Source organism: Aegilops tauschii, chromosome 3, assembly GCF_002575655.3.
Source record: "Aegilops tauschii subsp. strangulata cultivar AL8/78 chromosome 3, Aet v6.0, whole genome shotgun sequence".
Taxonomy (NCBI): domain Eukaryota; kingdom Viridiplantae; phylum Streptophyta; class Magnoliopsida; order Poales; family Poaceae; genus Aegilops; species Aegilops tauschii.
The window spans coordinates 247,389,926-247,397,753 of record NC_053037.3 but is presented as its reverse complement, the minus strand read 5'-3'; positions in this window follow the sequence as shown (position 1 = coordinate 247,397,753).

The following is a 7,828-nucleotide window of genomic DNA, read 5'->3' as shown; positions in this document are numbered from 1 at the left end:
CTTTTCGCATCCATGCCATGCCAATCATTGAGCTTTCCTGAAATATTTGTCTTGAAATAGCATTAGCTCAATGAGCTATATGTTGTTAGGAATTACCAAAACCACCCAGGGATAGTTGCACTTTCAATAGCTCCTCTTCAGGCTCAGCAGTGGGCGCTGAGACGGAGCAGCTGGTGCTGAGCTCTTGGGAGCAGGAGAGCTCGCGGTTGGTGCCGCTCGGGGCGCCGTTGGTGAGGGCGGAACGCCGCCCGGAGGAATCAGCGCGGTCCTGCCCTTCTTCGTGGCCGCCCGCTTGGGCTGCTTCGAAGAGGACACCCCGGACCTCGTGGTGACTCCAGAAGGTTGAGGCACCTCCACCACCGGAGGCGCGTCATCATCATCATCATCATCATCATCATCAGGGAAGGCGCGGAGGAGCTCCCTCTGCCGCGGGGCAGAGGATTCCTCCACCATCTCCTCCATGGTGGCCTCGGAGGAATGATATCCGGAGGAAAGATCTAAGGATGGAGGCGGCGGGGGAGGCCCCTCCCGCACAAGCCCAAACTCGTCAAAGACCGGCATGGCAGCGGCAAACTCCTCCCCGTCAATCCGATAGTACTGCGGGAGCCAAGCTTCCGAAGGATCGCTCGGGTCCTTCCCCATCAAGTAGAGCAGCACCTTGCTCAGCTCCTCCTCTAGAAGGGCGTCCTGGCGCAGACGGATCTTGTCATCGATGCCTCCAAGCTTCCACAGGGGGCAGGAGCGATCTTGGAGCGACGCTATGCGCTGCCTCAAGAACTCCTTGATGAACATGGCCCCCGTCAGCTTCTCGCTCCTCAGGTCCTTCTCCATCTTCTTCACCAACGGTGTCAGGGAAGGGTCAGTGATCTTCTCAGAATACCACCCCTTCTCGGAGACGGGGAGTTTGGTCGGCAGCTCCAACGAGCTCTGGGAGCACTTGGCATCCATCAGAACCCACCTCTTCACGACATCCTCTACCTTCTTCCCGGCGCGGGAGATCGCGTTACCACCCCGCGCCGCAACGAAGCCGATGCACCCAACCAGATGCTCTCCAGTCATGCGAAGGAAGAAGAAGTGGCGGAACATGGTGACGGAGGGCATCACCCCCACGAACCCCTCACAGTAGAAGGCGAAAATGGACAGGAGGAGAATGGAGTTGGCATGAATGTGGAGCGTGTGGAGGCCATAGTGATGAAGAACGGCGTAGAAGAAGCGGGAGAATGGGGCCACCAGCCCTGAATAGACGATGTGCAGGAAGAAAGGGAAGAAAGTGCTGTCAGCGGGCTCCAGCGTAGCGGTGCCAACCCAGAGCGCCATCCCCTTCCACTCGTTGTCCTCCCTCGCCGTCAGGAGGAGCGCGGTCTGGAGCTTCTCCCCGGCCACGCAGGGCACAAGCAGCACCGGCTCATACCAGGCGGAGCCGGCAACCAAGGCTGAGGCCGTGATCTTCTCGGTGGCCATTGAGTAAAGGATTGGAGGGGAAAATCGGCAGATCTGGTGAGGTCTTTCGCTGCTGGGAGAAGGGGATCTGGAGCAAGACGAAGGAGGGGCAATGAAAGCCTGGCGATGGACGGCAACCCTTTTGTCAGATGGAAACAGTTGCCGAGGCAGCATGGGCAAGCGGACTCACCCACGTCCCATCAATCGCCATGTGTCATCAAGGCTGCAGGCGGTTAGGGCCCGCGGCGCTCCGCACTTGCCCTTTGGCTTCGCCTGGAAGCCAAGTCCGAGCGCGCCTTGGGCCCGGGGGCTACTGTCGGCGTCCTGGATATGGGGGTATCCAGCTCTGCCTGCCTAAGGCCCACCACGTGGCTCCATCGATGGCCTGGTATGGCCCAGCTTCAGCATCAACAACCCAAGACCCTCGCGAGGGGCCAAGCCTCGCGAGGCGGACGACGTCAAGACCCCCATGGGGATCGGCCTCACTAGGCTGGCTCCCGAGGGGTGGAGAGTTCTGTGCAAGGTTCACCTCACGAGGCTCAGCTGACGTGAGCCATGACGATCAAGGCTAGGCGGGCGTCAGGCGGGCGCAGAGCGCAGGTTTCCTCTTTGGTGCAAAGGAGGCAAGCCATAGGCGCGGAGTCCCGAGGAATCAGCCAAAGGTTTCCATTCTGGTGCAACGAGACCAAGACCGCCAGGACGGCAGGACGGAGGTCATCAACGAGCCCACCGCAGCGTCACGACCAGAGGCTTTTCGCAGGCGAAGACTACTTTTGTCAGGATAAGCTGTACTACTTGTCCCCTTTCAAATCCGGCCGTTGTGGGATCCCTTCCCGCCAACATTTGGGAAGAGGACCAAGGCCACTATAAATAGGACTAGCCACCACCACAGAAGCGGGACAAGTCGAACTAGCTCACACCAAACTAGCTCCCTTGAGCTCAAGAACTCCTCACCTCCTGAGGCCAGTTCATCCACTGTACTAGTTCATCCTCAGCCCTCCGAGGCAATCCATCGAAACGCTAGAGTAGGGTATTACACCGTAAGGTGGCCCGAACCAGGATAAACTAATGTGTCTCTTTGTCTCCTTGAGCTTGTCGCGCCAGGCTTAGGAGGATCGCGAGTAGGCAGGCTGGGTATGTTGAGATCTCCGCACGCACCCCAGAGTTCAAACCTCTCAAGGGTTTGCGGATCCCTTAATCCGACAGTATTTACCGTGGTTCGGGCCCTCTCAAGGAGGTAATTCCCTACGTCCTGCTTGATTATGTTGGATGTATGGTACGGTTACAGAGTACATCTACCTCGAGATCAGCATGAGCTAAACCCTAAGGTGATGAGATGGTATATGTAGCTCTCGCCCTAAAGACTACAACCCTCGGTTTATATAGAGACCGATAAGGCTAGGGTTACCGGAGATAGATTACAACAAGGAGTAAGGAGATACTGCCTATCCTTAACTTGGAGCACACCACAGCTTCACAACCCATATTCGATGGGCCGATGCCCTGAGGACCCCTGAATCCATAACTCCCTCAGTGGGAAAGAGCGCATGTGTGTAGACTTCACGAGTCTCAACAAGGCTTGTCCTCAGGACCCCTTCCAGCTACCGCGCATCGATCAGATTGTGGACTCCAGCGCCGAGTGCGATCTACTATGCTTTTTAGATGCTTTCTCAGGCTACCACCAAATCAAGATGGCGGTGCAGGATGTCGAGAAGACGGCCTTTCTCTCCCCGTGCGGTGTGTATTGCTACACCTGCATGCCCTTTGGGCTGCGGAACGCTGGCGCGACTTTCTAGCGACTGATGCACATCACTCTAGGGCAGCAGCTCGGGAGAAATGCAAAGGCGTACATTGACGACATCATGGTCAAGTCATAAGAGGCAAGGACCCTGATCGAGGAACTGGAGGAGACATTTGCCACCCTGTGTCGGGTGAACCTGAGGCTTAACCCGGAAAAGTGCATTTTCGGGGTCCCGTCCGGCAAGCTGCTCGGCTCTCTCGTATCGCATCAGGGGATCGAGGCTAACCCCGATCAAGGCAATAGAAAGGATGAGCCCGCCTCAGACTATCAGAGAAATGCAGAAGCTCGCGGGTTGCATGACCTCCATAGGGCGCTTCATCTCCAAGCTCGGCGAGCGCGCAGATAAAATCTAACCATAGCATTAAACTTTTGGATCCAAATCGGTCCCTTACGAAGTAGCACATAAACTAGGGTTTAAGCTTCCATCACTCTAGCAACCCACCATCTAATAACTACTCCACAATGCATCCCCTTAGGCCCAAATATGGTGAAGTGTCATGTAGCCCACGTTCACATGACACCACTAAGGGAATCACAACATACATATCATCAAAATATCGAACACATATCAAGTTCACGTGATTACTTGCAACATGACTTCTCCCATGACCTCACAAAAGTAACTAGTCACAAAAGATAATCATGCTCAAGATCATAGGGGTATTAAATAGCACAATGGATCTGAACATATAATCTTCCACCAAATAAACCATATAGCAATCAACTATAAGATGTAATCAACACTACTAATCACCCACAAGCACCAATCTAAGGTTCCGATACAAATATTGAACACAAGAGAAGAATTAGGGTTTACGAGGAGATGGTGTTGTTGAAGATGTTGATGGAGATAGCCCTCCCAAAGACGGGAGAGTTGTTGGTGATGACGATGACGATGATTCCCCCTCCGGGAGCGAAGTTCCCCCGGCAGAATCGCTCCGCCGGAGGGCAAAAGTGCTCCTGCCCAAGTTCCACCTTGAGACGGCGGCGCTTCATCCCGAAAGTCCTCCCCTGATTTTTTTTCTATGTCAAAATGACCTATATACCAGAAGATGGGCACCGGAGGTGGGCCGAGGAGGGCACAACCCACCAGGGTGCGCCTGGGGGGTGGCGCGCCCAGGTAGGTTGTGCCCACCTGATGGGCCCCCTCTGGTAGATATTTGCTCCAATAATTCTTAAACAATCAATAAAAATTCTCCATGAAGTATCAGCTTATTTGGAGATGTGCATAATAGGTAACTCTGACGTGCTTTTATTAGGTCCAGAATTCCAGGTGCCCGTATTCTCCCTCTTTGTGTAAATGTTGCATATTATGAGAGAAAAGGCATTAGGAATACTCCAAAAAGCATTATTATGCATAAAACATTATGAATAACAGTAGGAAAACATGATGCAAAATGGACGTATCACGCGCCCTCCCTTTCTTCAAGTTGATGAAGGGGAAGGGCCCTTTCGAGTGGACCCCAGAAGCTGAGGCGGCCTTCGAAGACCTCAAGAGATACCTAACGAGCCCACCTGTCATGCTGGCGCCTCGTCCTCGCGGTCCCCTAGTGCTCTACCTAGCGACCACCCCCACTCAGCTAGTGTAGCACTCGTGGCGGTCTGGGAGGAACGCGTCGGCGTGGGCGCAAAGCAGGGTGACCCACGAGGGGTCGCGCAGCTTTCGCCGCCTCAGGACGGTGCATCTGAGGACCTTGTTGCTCCAGCAGCTCGCGGGGCCCCTGAGTCCCTCGCGCCCCACGCAGAGCAGGACGGCACCGACACCTCGCCCCTCGTCGAGCATCTAGTGTACTTTTTTAGCACCGTGCTGCGGGACGCGCATGCACTACCCCATGCAGCAGAAGCTCCTACTCGCGCTCCTCGTCGCCTCGAAGCTGCGCCATTACTTCCAAGGCCACCCCATCAAGGTCGTCTCTGCATACACCTAGAGAAAGTGTTGCGCAACCCCAACGTTGCTGGAAGGGTGGCAGAGTGGAACATTGAACTACGGGCCTTCCAGTTGGAGTTCAGCATGACTAGGGTCATCAACGGCGCGACCCTCACTGGCTTCATGGGGGAGTGGACGAACGCTCCTAACCGGGGGCTAGATGGGGGCTAGTCCCTCGCGCCTGGCGATGAGGCACCCGACGGCTGGGTCATGCACTTCGACGGAGCCTTCACGCAGCTGGCCGCGAGGGCTTGAGCTGTACTCATCTCACCGACCAAGGACGAGCTCTACTACGCCGTGCAGCTCTTCTTCCAGCATTGTGAGAAGGTCTCCAACAACATCACAGAGTACGAGGGCTTGATCGCTAGCCTTAGGGCCGCTGCCGCCCTAGGGGTCAAGCGCCTCACCGTCAAGGGCGACTCCCAGCTCCTCGTCAACTTTTCCAACAAGGAGTACAAGGCGAAGGACAAACACATGGAGGCATACTTGGAAGAGGTACGTAAAATTGAAAAGGACTTCCTAGGTTTGGAATTATAGCATGTCCCGCATGGCGCGAACAAGAAAGCATATGACATCGCCAGGAGGGCGTCCCGTCGCGAGACTTAGGAGCCTGGCGTCTTCAAGTAGTGGCTCTTCAAGCCATTGGCGGCACCCTCGGCCACAGGCCCAGCGTTGCTTCAGGAAGAACTGCCACCGGCCCCGTCCTTGGGCACCCCAGCCTATGGTCCTACATCAGGAGCCCATTTGCTCCTGGCGCTGGAGCCCCAGGCGGGCGACTAGACCAAGGATTTCAAGGTGTACTTGCTCCGCGGCACCCTGCCGGAGAAGGAGGAGGATGTAGAATGCATGGCTCGCCAAGCCACCGCTTACTGCTTACAGGAAGGCAAGCTATACCATAGGTGCCCCAACGACTTATGGATGCGGTGCATATTCGAGGAGTAGGGGCGTGAGCTGTTGGCCGACATCCATGGCGGGGACTGCAGGCATCACTCCTCATCATGCACCCTCGTGGGGAAAGTATTCCACCATGGCTTCTACTAGCCCATGGTGCTCCAAGATGCCACCGATCTGGTCCGATCCTGCGAGGCCTGCCAATTCCACGCCAGAAAGATCCATTAGCCTGCTCAGGGCCTCCAGGCCATCCTGCTCTCTTGGCCTTTCACGGTCTGGGGGTTGGATATCCTGTGCCCTTTCCCTCGGGCGGGCGGTGGTTACCGCTACCTCTACGTCGATAAATTCACTAAGTGGGCAGAGGGGGAGCCTGTGCGCACCATCCCTGCTAGCTCGGCCATCAAGTTCATCAAGGGCCTCGTGAGCCGCTTCGGTGTCCCCAACCGTATCATTACTGACAATGGCTCACAGTTCACAAGCAACCTCTTTAGGACATATAGTGCTAACCTTGGAACGCAGATATGTTACGCTTTGGGGGTGCACCCACGGAGCAACAGCCAGGCTGAACGTGCCAACACGGAGGTCCTAAGGGGCCTCAAGATGAGCAGCTTCAAGAGGAAGCTAGAGGCCTGCGGCAGGGGTTGGCTTGATGAGCTTCAGTCCGTGTTGTGGTCCATCCGCACCACGACAACTAAACCCGTCGGCGAGACCTCGTTCTTCCTCGTCTACGGGGCTGAGGAGGTCCTCCCACACGAGGTCAAGCATCGCTCTCTACGGGTCTTGGAATTCGCTGAGGCGCGTGAGGTTGCTCATGGGGAATAGGTGTCGTGCTCGGGGAGGAGGCCCGCTGCCAAGCCTCGCTCTGTGCAGCGAGGTACCACCAAGTGCTGCGGCGGTACCAATGTCGCAGCGTCCACTCCAGGACCCTCGAGGTGGGAGACCTCCTCCTGAGGCGGGTCCTCTGCAGGGAGGGCCTTCACAAGCTCTCTCCCATGTGGGAGGGCCCGTTCAGGGTCGCCCACGTCTCCAGGCCAAGCGTCGTACGCTTGGAGATGCAGGACGGGGTCCCCATCCAGAATGACCGGAACATCCAACATCTCCGCAAATTCTACCCGTGACACTCTCACGTAATAAGGAGTGGGGATGTACACGCCCCGGAGTCTCCCAGTGCGTTGCTACTCGACGCTGTGGGGGATCCCGCCCACGCCCAAGTGGAATCCCCATGGTCCGCGCTGGCGGACGACAAGGTCTTTAAATGACTATGCTCATGCATAGTGGAGGCTCGATGCTTCACGCTGGTGGGAAGACTAGAAGACTAGTGTAGGCGCCGGACGCGGCTGTTCCTTCGCTTGCTTTTGTAACCAAATTTGCCACTTTTCGGAATGAAGTTTGAAGTTCTTGCGTATTTCTTCGAAAGGGGTGGGAATTTTTCTCCTTGCAGCATTTTTCCTCTTGAGTCTTATTTTAAGGGGAGTGGATGTTGCCCGTCGCTCCCTCCCGAGCGTCCCGCGAGTGGGGGTTGGGCACGGTGTGTACACTTGACCCGACCCAGGTTGCGACAGCGGCGGGGCCTGCCCACGCGCACACCTCGCCAAGACCTTGGTGTCCTAATCCTCGTATGACGCTCTCGAGCGAGCCAGCGGGCACATATTGCCCTGCCTTCGGCCCCCGGCCCCCGAAGCACTCATCTCCTGGCCTTGCCGGGTATCGCAATTCGGCGTACCAGCGACGACCGTGGCTTATCGGGGGCTCTAATCCGAAATAGCCGC